The sequence below is a fragment of the Nyctibius grandis genome, chromosome 5 (genome assembly GCF_013368605.1).
Source record: "Nyctibius grandis isolate bNycGra1 chromosome 5, bNycGra1.pri, whole genome shotgun sequence".
Classification (NCBI taxonomy): Eukaryota; Metazoa; Chordata; class Aves; order Nyctibiiformes; family Nyctibiidae; genus Nyctibius; species Nyctibius grandis.
This window is the reverse complement of record NC_090662.1, coordinates 46736481-46755992: the sequence shown is the minus strand read 5'-3', so window position 1 is coordinate 46755992 and position 19512 is coordinate 46736481. Positions and strand designations below refer to the sequence as shown.

The 19512-nt window shown below is 37.8% G+C and overlaps 1 protein-coding gene across 1 annotated transcript in view; it reads right to left on the bottom strand.

Moving 5' to 3' along the window:
* SYT1 (synaptotagmin 1) overlaps window positions 1–19512 on the bottom strand; it is a 289650-nt gene that overhangs the window by 237925 nt on the left and 32213 nt on the right. Inside the window, exon 2 of the mRNA XM_068401570.1 lies at window positions 3748–3809. The gene's annotated coding sequence lies outside the window, so the exon portion shown is untranslated. The remainder of the gene's footprint in view (window positions 1–3747; window positions 3810–19512) is intronic.

The window sequence follows — 19512 nt, the reverse complement described above, 5'->3', positions numbered from 1 at the left end:
AAAAAAAAAAAAAAAGAAACTAATTTAGGGGAAGACCTCATTAAAGAATTCAGGTAGTGTGAACACTCAAATGAACTATTTTATCCAAGCCTGCAGTATATGCATACGAATTTTAGTTGGCAATGACAAAACCTGGGAGCACAGGGAATGAGAGCACTTCCATGCTGCTTCTGGATTACTATATTGCAATGAAAGATTGAAATCATAATGTAAGGGAAGATTATTGTGATTAGTAGAGAACATTGAGAAACCACAGGCTCATTTCTTTTTAAAGGCTCATAAATACAACTTCTATAAAACTGACCCTTCCAAAACCAAGGAACCCTTCATTTAGCTACTTCATCTCTGGTACATTACATACCTCCAGACATAATATGGTAAACAGTAAAATATAAAACACAGTAGCTTTCAAAACAGATATTAGGATAAACAACGGTAATATTGTGTGCTTATGAGCTAATGGTAAGTCTAACATGAATTTAGTTCTTCTACATATAATGGAGTCAAACTGCCCGTACAATAATTTTCAGTGGGCCAAGCCTCCTCTCATCTGTTCACAGCAGAGCACGGTTCGGCCATCCTCGTCCCATATTAGCACTTGGTTTGTGCAGTCTCCTAATATATGTCACATTACCTGAACTTGTCTTTATTAAACAAGAATAATGAAAAAAACTGTTATTAAACAGCAGCCACCAAACATGTCAATTATTTGATAAGCCAAAGTATGTGGCAGATGAAATTTGATTGCTGCTGACTATGTGAGGACAATGGACACCTTTTTTGGAACACATACAGATTTTTTCCCTCCTCCACAAAGGACAACTGCAATCTTTTGCAATATCAAAGTCAAATGACAAAGGCCCTTGCATTTAAAACAAAGATGAGAACAATTAAAACCCACAAAATATAGTATATATTATGACTTTCATTTTATCCTTTTCTTAATAAGAACAATACTAATTTTATCTTCTCCCTATATCTGGAATCCAATATTTTTGCCTCTCAGCACTGGATATTTTAAATTTTAGTTCTTAATTCAGGTTGAGAATAAAAGTATTTTAAAACAAAGATCCACAATTTATTAATCCTAGTGTCAGAAGAATGACTTGTTGCTTAGTGTATGAATAACATACAGTTCACAAGGGTGTTTTAAGCAGGCCCAAAGGTAGCATATATGAACCTCCCTACATGGCTGAATGTATAGCCTGATCAAGCTGGTAACATTGCTCCTCATTGATGATGGATGAGAGATAAATGTCATTTTATTTCTGCTTTATTCTATTCCAAAGAGAGTGTTAAATAAATTACACATTACAAATGTTAAATAACCACTGTACAGTTTCATTTCTGTAATTATATATTCATTGTTAGACCATCTGTCATTTATAATCATAATACCATGACTGATAAAATTAACTGATGGATACTATGAAAACGTTCTGCCAACCTATTCTGCCAGTAGAACACAGAGAGAATTTGTACGTGATGAAGTAACAACAATAGTTGATTAATTCTTTCTCACTCTGCACAAGTAAATCCACACTATTCTGAAACAGCTGCCTGTGAGTTCTGGCCACTTGACACAGGAATAGAAGTGAGGAGAAAATCTTCCGAGTGTCTGCAGTAGTGAAATTTACTTTGTACCAACAGGTCTATAGCAACTCTTGGATTTTTTGTCTACATACATCAGTTGAATTATAAAAATTGCTTGGAATTGTTAATATTTATGCATGTAACTATCAGTCATCTGCTACCAAAACTTAAGATCCAGGGGAAAAGCATAAATGATTTGGTTGAAGGTATCCCATGCGCTAAATAACAACTCCCAAAAGTTCCACTGTATCTTTCTGCATGTCAAATAAAAATTGCAAGATCCATATTCCAATATGTGGCAACCTTTTGCAAATTCCTTAGATACACGTATATGGCATTATTCTGTGCATTATTAACCGACAATACCAATAATGCTCTTGGTCTGCAGAGCATCTATTTGATACTAGAAACAGCAAGCTCAAAATTTGCCAAAGATAGGGAACATTCTGCAATGCAGCTCTGCCAAGAGGAAGAGGAGATGGCCCTGTGTGGGAGATGCGAGGAGAAACTATGAAGTTGGAGCAGATTAGCTGTATTGGTAAAAGACTGGAAAGATAAAGAGTGAAGAGGGGTATGGTAGCATGTAGTGAATATAAACAAAAGTCACAGGGGGAAAGAAGAGAAAATGGAAGGAAAGTATGATTGACAGAAGCAGCAATGGAAACTTAAGAGGAATAGATAAATAAGATAAAAGTTTTGAGAAGTTTTTGTAAAACAATTTTTTTTCCTAGTGTGCTTCTGGAACATATGTATGATTCGCTATATGTCTAAAAAATGCCTACTGGCAGCACAGATTAGTACATTCTATAAATAACTACACAGATTTTCAAACAAGCATTACGTTGCCCTCAGCTTCAGTGAAATGTCACACGTTTCCTTTTGTGTTGTCTGATTAAACATGATGTTAAAACCCATTCTTGAACTTGGTTGCCCAGAGAGATACTGGGCATTTTTTGGCTCTTGAGGTTTATACATATTCTTTTCCACCAAATAGTTGTATTTTTACTGCTTGCAAAAAAATATCCAAGATTTATTTCTATCCAAAACTAGTCCGTTCCATACGCCAGTTTGGCTAAATGAATACAGATTTCATATATGACAATAAAATTCCTCCAATTCTACTGCATGATATACCATCAAATGTATATTCTATAACCAGAATGGTGCTGAGGAGTACATATTCTCTGCACATTATTTACTTTCCACAATCTTCTACCACAAAAAGGTAGGCTCTGTTAGCACCTAGCATAGAAGAATTGTTTTGTTGGAACTGTTAATAGAAACGCCTTAATACACATTCACCCGCTTTGGTTCCCAAAGGATATTGCCACCTTTTAACACCCAGAAATGCATTACACCCACAGACCCTGCTGCGTTTCCCAGGGCATTATTATTTAGGATTGGCAATAAAAGCCATGCCTGTTTTCTACTGTATCACGACTGGTACTTCATCAGCAGCCTGAGATTTTTTTCAAAGGACAACATCAATAGTATCATCCATATCACAACCATGGCTCATTTTCTTGTCTCAGTGAGTAGTCTTAATTTCTTGATGTTTTATAAAGCTGTAGTTACCAAAGGCCAGTGCAGCCATGCATTGTGATTGGTCATACTGTGCAGTGAACAGCACAGCTCTGAGCAGGGCAGTTCAGAACAATTAGTCAGTGATTAAGTGCAGTGAACAGCACAGCTCTGAGCAGGGCAGTTCAGAACAATTAGTGATTAAGTGGTTAACACAAACCCATAAACCTCCCTTATTCATGTCCTCACCCAACAGGATCTGACTATGCTGATAAACCCAGGTGTTTTTCTGCAGAATTTCAGGTGTGAACAAATATCAGTTTAATACTGTTTTTAGCTTGGTGCCTTCTAGTATTACAAGTCACTTTTATTGAGAAGAAAAAAGGCAATATTTTCAGTATGGGCAGCGACGAAGACACATTGTGTAGCTTATCTGGGCCTCTTACCTAAAACTATTATAGGATTAATAAAAGTCTACCCCCGTGAAATAAACTGAGTTGGATAAAAGATAGAAATGCTCACTGCACTAATTTCATATGCTTGTTAAAAAGAACGGCAAATAAGAAAAAATACAAAAAACCCCTGGAAGTACAAACAGTGTTTAGCTTCAGAGTATGTAATTTGGTCACTTACTGTTCACAATGCAGACTGTGTGCTAAACTCTCTTCTCTTTGTTTATTCAGGACTCCACGTTTCTGTAAGAAAAATAAATACATGCATTTATCATCTACATAAAATAAATGACCTCGTTTCATTTGTACCGTAGAAGTTTGCCATTTTCATATTTAGTTTTGCTTTATTCCGAGATTTAAAGCCTTGGGGTTTTGTGAAAGCATCCAGAAGAGAAAATCCACATCGCTCTTTTTCCTTAAAAGGCAAGGTTTCCAGTCTTAGGTACTACAATAGCAGCAGAGATGGGAAATCCACAGGTTCAGGGGACAAAACCCTTTTGAAACCTCATATCAAATTCTGGGCATCTGAATTGCATTGGGGCACCTGCAGCTCTCCCCATTTCAGGGAAGGGGACAGGCTCTCACACCTGTGAGGTTGGCAATCCTTTGGTCAAAATTAAATTCTCACACTGTATTAGATCTTGGCTGGATTACCCTGTTAGACCAAGGAGTTAAGGAAGAAACAACGTGTACCTCCAATGACAGCCACAGCCTCCCCCACTGATTCTGGAGGAGAGTGGGACACGCTGTAGAGGGGCGTTTGCTGCCTCACTCCCACTGTTCCATGCAGACAATTAGCACAGTAAGCACTGATCACAGCACACCAGCTGCTTAGCCTTTCTTGAGCAGTTTACAGGCATCACAGGTGAGTTTTAAGGCAGGACTTGAAGGAACACGGCATACTGGCTTTGCAGATTTTTACTATTAACTATTTTCATTAATAAAGGCTGCATGAGAGAAAGGAGAAAACTGGGACTGATGGGCAATAAGGGTTGCAGTAAGGGCAACATTAACGTGAAAGAGCAGGCAGGATCAAGCTGCGAAGGTGCTTAAATGCAAAGATGACCAATTCTGATGCAGTTAAAAAAGGGAGACAAATGCACAGTTACGAAGATAGGTAAATGTATTTTTAATTTTATATCAACTTTGTCAGAGGAAAGTGAAACTGCCATCAAACTATATCACATCAGCTCTTACTCTGGTCTATAAAAAAAGCAAATCGTGATTCCATCCAGCATCTCACTCTAAATTAACCAGGCTACCATCTTCCACGACTCAAATAATAAAAGATTCAGAACATAACTGATTAAAAAAATCTAATTTTCTCTTCTTTATTAGTAAAAAAATTAATATTGCCTTCTGTATAGTTCTGTCAATATCTATGGTATCCCAGAAATCACTCACTTGCATGTCAGTCTACTAAGAAACCTGTTAGGCAGCAAGTAACAGCTGTTTGGAGCTGAGGGCTACGTAGTCTGTGAGTCTGAAGCATACAGTATTATGTTGTTACTAGTTTTAAACTTTTTTTACCTGTAGGGATTAGCTCTTCTGTCTAACAGCCTGTTTTGTCATGTCCTAGACATCAGTGAGGAGTTGTGGAGCAATTGAACAATGCAAAGTTAGCAGGACAATGATATGAAACCCTTATTTTGAAAGGGTTTAGAATAATTCAGACGCTGGTGTAAAACACAGCTGTGGGATCAACTCACTTCTTTCCCAGCATTTATAATACATCTGACAATAGTCTTAGCAGGCCTTAAATAGCTTGGTGCTCCTTATCAGGTGTATAAAATATCCTGGTACAGGCCATGACAGACCTAATCTGAACTGCTGTACTCCAATACCTCTTGAATGGGTTCAACCAAAACTTTGCTTCTCCCTGTCATTCAAGCCCTCCCAAATGGAGGGATTTGAAATTCAGACACACTCAGAGACAGGTTTCAATTAAAAGCTCTAATCCCAACCTTCTCCCGGGGTTCAGAGCCAGGGTTTTGGTTCAGGTCTGTATGTACATCTTGCATTTGAATAGAGGTAGCTGCAAGTGCCGTAGAGAAATTAACACACAGAGTCACACCTGCTCTGTGGTATACTGCCTCAATCTTCCCTGTTTCTCTAAACTGTCTGTGTCAAGCTGTGTCATGTTATTACTGAGCCTTTCAGAAGATTAACTATTTATTTCTGCTGCAAAGACAGAAAATGGAAAGGAAAGACAGATGTTTACTTGAGTATTAATTGGAAATAATTGAACAGAAATACAGGTTATGTGCTAGATTAGAGAAGCAAATTTAAGCAAACCCATGAGTAAGTGTGGTGCTTCATTAAGTGCAAACAGAGACGGCCTGCCTGCTTCCTTGAAGTTGACAGACAGAGTTTCCGAAACATATGAAAAACATAATGTGGATCTGGAATGAATAAGTAAAAATCAATCAATAAAAATCAACAGTAATCAAGGAGACTAAATACCAGCACTCTTTGCAAGGATTTGCAGAGCTGAAACATACAGAGAGAAATAAACAGGAAAGACTTGCATTTCTAGAGAAAGATCAAAAAAATTACCAGAGAAATTCGCCTGTGTTTCTATCACTTACTATTAAACACAGGCTATTTTTTATGAGATGCGTTGGAAGATTAATTCATTCACCCTTGGTTATGGACTTCTGTGGGTCTTCAGTGCAGGAGATCCCCTGCAGTGACAACTATATTTCCAGAGCTACAAATAGCATCTGTCATACTGCTAGTATCTTCCAATGCTTCGTTTTCATTTCAATAATATTTGCAAGGGAAGACTTTTCCTAATGAAACCATTGGAAATATCAACAGAAACACATTTTGATATGCCTGAATACATCTTGTAATATCCCTTTGAAGCATAATCTAAATTTTACAAATGCTATCTACAGAAGAAACTTCAGGGCATGTAATTTTAGGGTAAGTAATCATGTAAATGATCTGCAACTTTTACTTCAGTTAGTTACAAGCATATGCAAAAGCAATCAAAACAAAGCCTTTTTTAATTAATTCTAAGCTCGCTGTTCCCAGTTACCTTTAGTGGTAACCAATTATGGAAATAGTCCCATTAAGCTGGGGTAGAAGAACTGGACATCTGAAATAAACACAGTTCAGTCAGCCACACTGAATTTAAGAATATACACGCATATCTTTGCTTATGAAACCCTACTCCACTGAAAGGAAAGGACCCTTTACAGTTTTTCTCAGGAAACTCTTGTTTAACTCATACAGAAATAGAGTAGATTTACATTTATTACAGGTGACAAAGAACGTTTTTAGCATCACAGAATCATGGCAAAAATAAGCCCCTTCTATTATAAGCTTCACTATTCATTGTGAACTGTAATATAAAAGACAAAAAGGAAGTTGCATGGTTATTAAAGATTTCTCAAAATCTCTTAGGCCATCTGCAGTTTCTTTATTCTGTTACTATTTTTACAGCCAGGAAGAACTCTGTGGTCTTTTATAAACTCCATGAAGAAACAATTTTTGTCTGTTTAGGATTATGGGCTAAACACTCATTAGTAGAGCATATGGCTGTTATTTGAATATTTCTCTCTCCTTTCAAACATTGAAGAATAATTTTGCAGACTGAATCTTTATACTCTGGAGTAATAAAGAGCTGCTAATACATCGTCATTACAGTTTAGTGACAGGTTGAGAGCACAACTGGACAACATTTTTGTTATGAAGAACTAAAAGCTCCGAAAATCAGTTTCTGGAGGGTTTTGGTTTTGACAGAGCTGAAACTTAGCCCAAATTTGATGAGGAGTTTATAGATCGTCTTTCAGACCTGAGGATGTCCCTTTATGAGGCATATCTGGGAGGTTTTGAATAAATCATATTGAAATTTTGGGTGGCAAAGTGAGAAAATATAAACCAAACTTCAAACAAAAAGCAGCTGGTCTTTAGCCTACTGAATTTAGCAGTGCAGCCTCAAAAGTCAACTCCAGTAATGTTAGAAATGAAAATGGGAATTTCAAATTTTATTCTCTGCTTTAGAATTATTTATAAGAGAGAAAATCAGATTAATTGAAAGTGGAACTTATACAGTATTATGAATAGACTGACATCTGTAAAACATAGAACTGACATCTGGGAAAATGAGGCTAGCATTCGATTATGAAGTTTAAATTAGCTAATAACCAGTACAGAGTCTGGATAATTTCTAGTTGCATAATGTGCAACAAATTAAATGTATTTTGAAAAAAATGGAGTTGTGGGCATTTATTAATTGCTTCACATATTGAAACAGAAATTTTCATACATTATGAACTTTACAGTCCTTAATCATATGCATATTCTAACATTTTACGGGCTTAATCTGCTCAGCATAAACTTTTTACAGTGAGTAACACTGATTTTGTCGAAGCCTCAAGTAAGTCACAGAACAGATCTGAGGATTAGTTTAGAAGGGATTTAAAGCACACACTGTGAATCCCTATACAACCACCACTTAAAACACTATCCGTTCAGGTCCAGATGGATTGCTATGGCAACAGAATCCCAAATACCAGGTTTGTAACTAACAAAAATGTAAATTATTGATGAACTCAGAGTTGTCTCTCTTGGACACCCTCCTATTCAAATACCAAACTGTATGGTTAGAGTACAAAGAAAAGGTTGATATGCAATTTCCCCAGCCCAGTGAGCACTAATCCCAAAGGATTTCATTAAATCTTTTGGCTTAAATTTTTATTCTTGGAACAGCAGTCAGCAAGCAGGGATTACATTAAAACAGGCACTATTGAGGTCATTACTGACTGAATTCAGGTCTGTAATGTAATAAAACAGAAACTAATTTTAAATATACCTCCACAAAAAAACCCAAAACTAAATAGCACTCCTCTAAGTTACCATATATTAATGACAGCATTCTTTCCCTCACATCCATCACCCTGCCTGCTTGCCAGTAGGAAATGATGGAGAACAGTACAGAAGAGTAAAAAACAATATACATAGTATTTGATAAAGAGGTACACATCTCATGGTAGAGGTGACTGTGTACAAACAAGTGAGTTGCAGAATAACGAGTGAAAGGAGGCTCAGTAGTCTTCGATATTCTGTCAATTGAAATCTAGAATAAAAAGTTCTCTAGCAAATAGGCAAACCAGAAAACAAAGTACTTATTGCCATATTTATTGCAAATTTCATGAAAAGTCTGAAAAGGGAATAAATAGTGGTAGGAACGCTAAGCACTTCTATGGATACCCTTTTCTGGAAAGCCTCTCAGACTGTATACAGCATGGGATTAACACAGTGAGTGCCACACAAAAATATACCCACCAGATCTCACATTTTGGACTGCAACAGTCCAGAGAGTTTTAAAAAATCTAAGGCTTTAAAAAAAACCATCTCAGATGTGTCCCTGCCATTAGATGTCAGTGTGCAGAGAAGAGAGATGGCAAACTTCTGCCTATCAGAACCTGTTATCAGACCCTCTGTCCTCTCAAAACTAGGAGAAAAAAACAGGACAGGGAGTAAGTTTGTGGAAATGGATAAATACAGATGCATTCTCCTGGTTTTCCTAAGGGAAACAACTACTGAAACTACAGGAAATGAAAGAGAAAAGATAAACAAAGACAAGGAGCCATTTTTAAGACAAGGGAGAAATTCAGAGCAACAGAATGGAAAAGAAAAGATACTGGTTGTACCACACACCTTCTGAATATAATATAATATAATGAAATATAACAAGGGCAAGTGTAGAGTCCTGCATCTGGGCAAGAACAACCCCAGGTATGAGTACAAGTTGGGGGCAGACTTGTTGGAGAGCAGCGTAGGGGAAAGGGACCTGGGGGTCCTAGTGGACAACAGGATGACCATGAGCCAGCAGTGTGCCCTTGTGGCCAGGAAGGCCAATGGCATTGTGGGGTGTATTAGAAGGGGTGTGGTTAGCAGGTCAAGAGAGGTTCTCCTCCCCCTCTACTCTGCCCTGGTGAGGCCGCATCTGGAATACTGTGTCCAGTTCTGGGCCCCTCAGTTCTCAAGAAGGACAGGGAGCTGCTAGAGAGAGTCCAGTGCAGAGCCACGAAGATGATTAAGGGGGTGGAACATCTCCCTTATGAGGAGAGGCTGAGGGAGCTGGGTCTCTTTAGCTTGGAGAAGAGGAGACTGAGGGGTGACCTCATTAATGTTTATAAATATGTAAAGGGCAAGTGTCATGAGGATAGAGCCAGGCTCTTCTCAGTGACATCCATTGACAGGACAAGGGGCAATGGGTGCAAGCTGGAACACAGGACGTTCCACATAAATATGAGGAAAAACTTCTTTACGGTGAGGGTGACTGAACACTGGAACAGGCTGCCCAGAGAGGTTGTGGAGTCTCCTTCTCTGGAGACATTCAAAACCCGCCTGGACGCGTTCCTGTGTGATATGGTCTGGGTAATCCTGCTCCGGCAGGGGGATTGGACTAGATGATCTTTCGAGGTCCCTTCCAATCCCTAACATCCTGTGATTCTGTGATTCTGGTGGGGCAGGAGAAATCCTCCCATCCTCATTCATACACAGGAGCATTTATTCAGCACAGTATGTAAAGACAGAGTACCTATATAGGGGAGCTTCCATTTGGACAGCCATTTAAGTTTACAGATATTAACTACATTGCAAGCTTTTTTTAGGTCTTGACATACAATATTTAAATAATTCACCCTACAATCTAGCAGAATACACATGCAGTGTCACTGTGGCCACCAGTGGGAAGACCCTGCTTCCTCTGCCCATTCAGTCTGTGGCTCGGCCATCCCCACCCTGTGACCCACATGGTTGAAGTCAAACACAGTTTTAAGCTCTACGGATTTCTCTACTTAGTGAAGGACTCTGCTTATTGCAGAATTTCTCTCTGGGAGTACTTTTTACAATACTAGCAATGAAGCTGCTTTTTTTGGCCTCTGTTCGCTTGTATTTAGTTACCTGCTGCCTAATGTTCAAAGATGCTGCTCACCCGTGGCTTTCTCAAAATTTCAGTTCTTAGCAGACTAAAGATCCAAGGGTTTCAACTCCACGGAGGCTCTGTGGTCCTTTTTCCATAGGAAACTGGCTAGTCTTTTCTTGCTTATACTCCACACCTCCATCTGACATACTGTGTTTCTGCTACACACAACTCATACACAGGCTAAAGAGCAGCTACAAACTCTCAGTAAGTGCTAGCTGCTCCTCAAGTGCCCCTGCATCTCTCTCCCAGTGCCGTGATGCTTCTCACATTCTCAGCTTGTTTCTCCTACTAGCACTGCCCAGAGCATGCCTTGCTGCCCTCCTTGGTTCTCAGTCCTGGTGGATTCAGATCTCCTGTTGCTCATCAACAGCCTTTTCCAGCTTCTGCTTTATCCTCACACTCGGCTTGATATTAAAAGAGCCATCCACTCTGATATTTCAATCAACCCCACTTAGATCTGTATCATAACTTCATGATCAATAAACAATCATATGAATCAGTGGGCACTAAAAGATTCTCTTTTCATGAAAGAAAACCTATTAAAGGTGATAATATGGCCAGTGACAATACAGTCACAAATCAGTATCTAAATCAACTTGAGCTCATGTTCTTGTGATGACTCTTGGCCATACGCAGGAATGCCAAAGGATTATCAGAATTTCAGGCAGCACTAGCATTCCGCCCAGTGTCTGTCCAGGACAATATATGTCTCTCCTTCTACTAACACCCATTTCACAGTGAAACTGCTATAGTCCTGCTGTAGAAATGGGATGTCAGATGTGCTAGAGATGTGGATGTACACCAAATATGGCACAGACCCCCAGGAAAACTTTGCATATGACAGACCATTAAAGTAGACAAGTTGGATGTGTTCACATTACATAGGGACACTTCAACCACTTTGCTGCATCTGCCACGTAGTAACTGTGAAGCTGCTCTGGGAAGAATCCTTGCAGCGCATAGCTTGCCATTCCTGCTTAGAGATTGCTAGGTATGTCTCAGCCATTTTCTTAGAAAATAGTAGAATTTTAAAACTTTACATGAAGCCTACATTTTTCCATTTGCAAATATGAACACATGAGAATACTATGAACATTTATTAGGAATAAAAAGCCATGAAGACTTCAGAGGGTAACTTCGTTTTCCTAAGCGGAAGTTTTAAAGGCTCCAGCTGAAACAACCAGCACTCCTGACATGGCATTTCATCAAATTTAAGTCCAAATATTTTCGGGCTTTCCTAGACAAAAAGATAAAGAGCTACCATTATTTTCTGAGTCATTTCAGGAAAAAGAAATCCAGTCCTCCACAAGTTGCTTCATAACACCATTTAGACTAAATTTCTTGGATTATATGAAACGGTAAGAAAATAGATCCTAGAAAAATTGGTTTCAGAAGTCATAATTAGGTTGTTTGTTACAGCTACAGACGAAGATTTATTTAGAAGCACAGTGAAGTTTTCTAATCAGTCTCCCAAATCCTTCCTGGAAAGATAACATAGATCTTTAAATTAATAGCTGCTATATTTTATGCAACTAACACAAGCCACCCAACTGTAAACACTTTGAAGAACTTCAGTACCTTAGATACGCACCCAGTCACATTCCAGTGTTTGGAGATTCAAAATCTAATTGCTCTTATCAAAGGACAAAAGCACCTGCTGCCATATCCACTGCAGGAAGTTACTATATGTTACATAACACTGCTGATCGTTTTGTTCTGGAAGTTTGGTGTAAGGGGTTTTTATTTATTTCTCTGTTCTGCTTTACAAAAACGCACTAACGTGAGCAAGCAATTCACCCATAAAACCTGATATTGAGTATCAGCACCTCAGATTAAGTATGCAATCTATGGATGAGTTGTTCTAATAACCTTTCTGTATTACCCTAAAGAGACTTACAATGGCAACAACTTCAATGTTTGCTGGCCATTTAAATGCATCCTTTCAAATATAACTTTTTAGAGTAAGAGAAAATCCTAAACAGACATATTTTGAGGTTCACCTGGATATGTACACTAAAAGATGGTAATTCACCGTTGGTATAATGTTAGCCCACACTTTCTCTCATATAGTGTAAGTTTTATTCATGCTGCTAATTCTCCTAAAGAAAATTATTAAAAAGAAATATGAAAGTCTACCAAGTCTAAATACAGAGCAAACCAAGTTACTGCCTGCCCCTTCCTTTACTAATCCAAGAAGTAATGTCCTGCTTTCTGCTCAGATTTCTGATAAGCAGCAAAACAAACCCTATAAAAACAGGGACATCAATTTCTGAAGCTGCTATCCATGATCTCTCACATTCATTTTAATGTTGCTTGCTCTGCGCCCACCATGCAATATCCTTTGTTCTACACCAACACCTCTCTGCTCTCTTTCACCTTTCTGTAACTATCGGGGGGCTTCATATCCCAAGATTACTGCTTTTAACCTTCATGTGAAATTTCACTACTCTCATAGTCACAGCTGGCTCTTCCTTTTTGTTGAACCACATTTTAAACCAATAAGAGAATGAAATGTCATCAACTTAAACGGAGATTTTTCTTTACAAGAAGAACTGATGAATTGTACCCTCTGTGGTCAGCAGCAGCAGCAAAGAATGAAAAACTCAAAATTAAAAACCAAACCGGAAAGCACTACCTTTTGTACTGGTACTAGAATTTGTTAATAATATGATCACTAAATAAAGTAAGCACACTTGAAAATTTTTAAGTTTTCTTTCCAGTTACAACATATAATACTTTATTAACTAATTTACCAAAAAAATGTTTCTAATCACTCTGCTACGGTTTAGCATTGAATTAACTTTAACAGCAAGCAAACAGTTATACCATCATCAGTGGAAATACTTTACAACCTTATGGCTAGACAATTAGGATGACAAAATCATGAGCAATTAGTTAAAAAAACAAAAATGTTTGCAGCCTGCTAATTATTTATGTTAAAAAATTAACTGTGCTATTTCTGTCTTTGATACATTTGTCACAAGAAGGGACTGCTATTACGAGTCTGTTGTATAAACACCACAAAGACTGTTGGAAAATATGAATGCATCTTATACCATGTTCTTTGTCCTCCTCAGCATATTAGAATATCAGCCCTCCTTACAGTTAGTCAAAAAAAACCTTAAGCAATTGTTAAAAACCGCATTTTAATAAATTATAGTTCTATAGTACAAAGATCTAAAGAAACAAAAAATAAAATGGATTAGCATGAAAATAACAGGATTTGTAGAGATGCCCCTGAAAAGTAGAGAGCTGAACAGACCAGTTTTTCTAAAGCTGTTATATTCACATCTGTCACATCTGTTGCAGTCTACTTCTGACACTGTCAAATGTCTTTCTTATTTAGTAATGTCCAGAACATTATTTTTTCAGTGACTGTCACTGCAGGAGACAGCAGTGTCTCCTGGAAGGGGCAGTACATTGCACCATTACAGAAGTAAAAGCGAAATGTGCTGATCAGTATCACTGGTCCTCAAACACAAGTAATGAGATGACCAGTCAGTAGATCTTTCTGGTTCTTCAGTGTTTTTCCTTTTGTCTAGACACAGAGGAGCAATCACACAGACACCAACAAATAAACCAAACCAAACAAAAAAAATCATAGACAGAAGCATTATCTGGGTATAAAATACATGAATTGCCAAGAGCAATGCAAACTGGAGTTTACTGTCAGGTTTCAACTTGCTGAAGAAACATATAACATAAATGACAAGTGAACCTTCAGGGACAAATGACAACAGCTTGTGAAAAGTACTGGGTGGGTATATAAGTGGCCACGGTTGCAAATGCTACCTTGATTCTCAGAAGCTGCAAAGCGAACTCAGCAGCAGCACACAGTTCAGTAGAAATGTCTCATATCCCTGAGATAAATGGTCAGCAGCCTGGCTGGCTGTGCAAAGGAGAGAAATTAGTCATCAGAGCTGTGCAGGTGATGTCTCAGTGTAGCGTGGCTAAGTCATGCTACTTTCCATAGTTAGTGGCCCATAGTAACATACTACCTTGGCTTCCTTCCCTCGTCAACATATTGGGTAGGGCTGGCATCTGAAGTAAATTTCATCTCCATGCTTGTGGAAGCACAGGAGAAATTTTAACTAGCCTATTGCTGCTGGGATTTGGGTCTAAATTCATAACTGTATAACATCATCTAGAGATATCATTCCAGTATCTTAAAACATTTCTTTACGCAGTATGTGCACATGCCTGACAAATGTGTCTGATTTTGCAATCCTGGAGATGAAACTTGAAGCATAGTGACTTTTTTTCGTCTTGAAACTACAAGCAAAAACCTGGAGACTGGGGAATTCAGGCAGACCTTTTAATCACAGGTGTCACCCTGGGCTGTGACAGAAGAGCTTAACAGCCAGTCCTTGCAGATTACATGCAAAGATATTATTACAAAAAGCAGGATAAAAGACAAGTGGCTGTTTTGCAAGCCTACATAAAAGGAAAAAAGGAAGCATCAAGTCCACATTCAGCAAATCTGATAGCCTAATCAAAAAGTAGCACATCAGACATCGCAGAGTGTCGAGGTACAGATGGCTAGGAACATTAAAAGAGGTAGTTATCATTATTGTTCCTTACATAGTTGAGTAAAGGAAAGACATCTTGATATTGTATTTGGCTATAAAATCAACTTCCTCAGCTAGACACTGACAGAAGGAATTTAATGGAAATGTCTATTTAGTGAAAATCAAATAATTACTTTGTAATTACCATCTCATGTGTCACGTTTAATGTTAGCATCTCTGAATCAAGGAAAATTCAAGAAAGGTCTATTTGAAATCCCTAAAAAAAACATATGGCAAATATTTTAATTGGGCTACTTTTGCTAATGAAGCTAAGTATTCCACACAGCAATATTTCTTCCTCTTTGTAAAGCCAAATGTTAACATAAACCACCCTTTAATGTAATCTTCCTGTCCATCTTCAGGAAATCTGTTTAATTTTTGATTATTAGATTCTCTGAAATATAGCTTATTCAGACCAAACTTTAGCCACTTCATAAAAACTACTGATTTGCACTCAAATACCACACTGGAACAGTCTGAAGCGAAAAACCATTTGTTCTGTCTCAGCTGATGTATAGCGTAATTTTCTGAGATTCTTTCATTGCAATTTGCAAACACATTAGCTAAGACTATAAAACAAAAGCAATCTGTACTACCCATGGCCCAGAAGAAGCAGAAGCAGAAAGTTGGAAAACATAACAAATGCCTGAATCATCTTGAGACAGGGACACACTCTACCTCAACACAGAACATGATCATCCAAAATGTGCCTTATCTATTTTTCTAACTGACAAAGCAAGCCTGGCCACTGAACACCTAATACTGCAATATATTCTTGAAACAGGCTGCATCAGACATTTAAGGAGAGGCCTAGAGAAAGCAAACTTATGCTAGACTAATTCAGGGGAGCAACACTGCAGTTATGTTATGAGACTTCTTCTAGGCCCTTTGTCCATTTGCTTCCGTTCCATCCTCAATTCTGTAGTCATTCTAGCTGAGGAGGTTTTTATTTCCCTTTCTTGTTTCTATATCAAACTGCTATAATGCCATAGATCTCACAGCAATCCTAAAAGAGGGAAGCTGCTTAACACTGAAACGCTCAAGTTCTTTGCTGAATGATCCAATGCAGTATTCAGTAGGTCTCACTAAACACAGTGTAGGTGGGTTTTGTTTTAAACAAAGCAGATGTACGGGAATGCATTGTGAGTAGGAAGACGCATGTAAACGGTAAACAGTCAGATAAGAGCATAACTGCATTCATGGATAGGAAGGGACAGCATAACAGACATCACTACGTAAAATGATTGTTTCAGCATCTCTCAGCATGGGTTTTAAACGAATCAAGAAAACACCACATGATGTATCTAAAATTGCTTTTCAGCATCTAGCAAAAAGGAAATATCTGTTAAAGATCATCTAATTCAAGGAAGCCCTTAATATGAGTTTCTGTAAAAAGAGAACTTGAAATTGCCTGTCAACAAATCAGCAGATGCCCTTTCTGAAGCTGACAGGTGCTTTTTGGCATTAATGTAATGACTGTAAATACTTCCTTGCACAGGGTACAATCAATCGCTTTAATCAGTTTCTACTATCAGTTATGAAGTATGCAGACAATTTTCTAATCCATGCTCTGCAGTGTCATTAAATACGCATGTTCAACATACTCTGGCAAAGCTGTTAGTTTCTTTTCCTTTTGATAAAAATCAGCATTTTGCCTATAAGGTTACAGTCCTGTCTCAAGAATAACTGGAGTGTGGGCTCTTAGGCAAAATTAATTCCACTAGAATAAAATAACACAATCCACAAGCAGTGTCAGTCTTCAGAAAAGCTCTGTACTACATGGAGATTTTAGGATGCAACGTGAAATGTTGCTTTATGAACAGAACAACCCGACAGCTTAAAACAGGAACATTAGGGGTGCATTCAGGTACATGGATATATACCAATAAATCAAATGTCTCTGTTAACTATTTTCTTAAAGCTCAGTCCATATATCAGAAAATTCAAGACAGTAAGTCTGTATGAGATTAGAAACCAGTAAGAATCAGAGAGAAGATAAAATACCAGAGAAAGCAAATGTCTCCTCCCCTGGCCCTGGTTTAATTTGCTCCTTCCTGATGTGCTTTCTCTCCTTCTTCTCCACCTTCTCAAACTAATATGGGCATCAAACAGAGCTGATAGTTGCCTTTCTTTGCACCTAAACAGTTCCTTTGAGCATACAGTAAGAAACTTCTTTAAAGTATCTTTATACCAAATCTTGCAACACCCCTAAGAACAGGCAAAAAAGAAGCAAAGAGATTAAGTTACCCTAACTGCAAAGCAATTACTGCTGACACGAAATCCAAATCTACTATCTTGTAATTTACACAGTGCTCTCTCCTAAATATGAGTTTGCAACGAGACATAACAACAAAACAGACCAGTGATTTTTGGTCTTTCAACTGCTATCTTCTGTGCATATTAGATATGACATATACCCTTATCTTGGTCTGTTGAAAAAATACACCTGCTTTCATTTTTTGCTTTGCAAATATGAATAGTAAACCATTGGAACAGATCACTGAAAACGTTAAGAAAGGCAAAGAGGACTCTCAAAAGGTAGATTTTGAAGAAATGAGGCATGCAGACAGGTACTGTTAAAAAAAACCTAAAGAGAGAGTAGGAAGTATCTGAAAGATTGAAGCTTGGATAGTATTTGGCACATGACCAGCACTGTAAGAATGCATAACAGCATAGAACAGGGAAAGAAACCACTGGCTCTCCCCTTCTTTTGCTCTAAAATATTTTAAGGGAAATAGTAAAGTTCAGCTACGCACTAAATTTAAAGCTGAACTAGGAAAAGCACGATAAAGTAGGTAGTTGAAATCATCTTATATTAGTTGAACTGAGGACTAGTTGAACTAAGTATTTATTTTATTGTTTCCACCTTTCCCCTCAGTCAATACCAAGCTATTATTGTGGAGGCGAGTGCGATTACTGGAGCTAATAGAGGGTTAGAAGTCAAGAACTCTAGAGCTGTAATCCTGGATCGGTCTCTGACTTGCTCTGATACCATGTTTACGTCACTGTTCAGTTTTCCTACTAATAATGCAGAGACAATAATATCCAACTCATGAAGGAGCTTGGAGGATTAAAGTCTGTAGTATTTTGAATAAACGCTGCCACTTTTAAGCTTCCTGCAGTACTTACTTATAAGGATCAGACTATAAGACTGGGTCTCAGCTTATGTCTATAAAAATGTTGAATTCAGTAGGGGAGAATCAAGGCAGCCCTGAGTGTTTTTAAAAATTTCACCTTTGCATTACTGTTTGCCATGAGGACTGAATGTTTGCACCTCTCAGACTTTGATTTCCAGAATTAAAGTACAGGACAGTCTCAGTTCTCCTTTGGCCCTAATGCCTTAAGATTGCTCTTACAAGGCATTATAAACAGGAATTTTTTTATCCCTCTCTTAATTTTTTTCACCATCTTGTTTTACAAAATTCTTTGAAGCTACAGATGCCTCTCACTATTCATCTGTAGAGGGCTCATCACATTTGACTCTCTGGGCAAGGATGTATTACAAAGAAACAACATGTTTGATAATTGATTTATGTGGTTCACCTGCCACTACTATTAATACTACATTTATTTATCCTACTAAATCACAAAGTAGTAGCTCTTCACCAGCATAGGAACTATTCAAACAAAAAATAGATGTACTGCTAAATGGAGTGCTTTAAACAAAGATGAAGAAGTAGTGCAGGGCCAAAGGACTGCAAGACCGTTAACAGTATTTTCTGTCAGTTAACTATTTGCTGGATTACTTAAACATAATAAAAGTGACTTCAGTAACAATTCTGAATTGTTTACTGTTCCACGTTTCACTCTCATAAAGATTTTTTTTGCTGTTGCTTTTTTGCTAGTTGCACTTACTGTGTTATATAATTAAAATAATAAGATAAGGAATTTTTATGTTCAGTAGCCCTAAATGAAATCACACTACTTCATGTATAGGCAGGTATCTGTATTTGCAGGCATTTATGCCTTTGTCAAACTGTATCCACTCACACATACAACCCCCTTTCCTTAGCCAGTGTCCCCAGAAAACCAACCTCCAACCCTGTTGCATATAGCCGTTCGGGATGTATTTGGGGATTTTTTTGAAGAACTAGAATGCACCAAACAAGCACTGGATAAAGTCCATACATATGTTTATGACAGACATAAATTATATTCTTTATATGATTAAAAGATTGAGGCAGAAATATTTGCTTTGGATAACACAATGCAGTCACACCAGTAGGGGCATAAAACTGAATGTGTGAATAAACAACACATTAAAAATTTAATTCTTGTCATTTCTGAATATATAGAAAAGTAAGGTCTTCAGAATACAAAGTCATGTGACATTACATCACAAAATATATATTGTCAAAGGATCACCCATATCTAAGATACTTGGCTACAAAGTCTTGAATTACACAAGGGAAGAGGGGAGATGACCACAATTTAA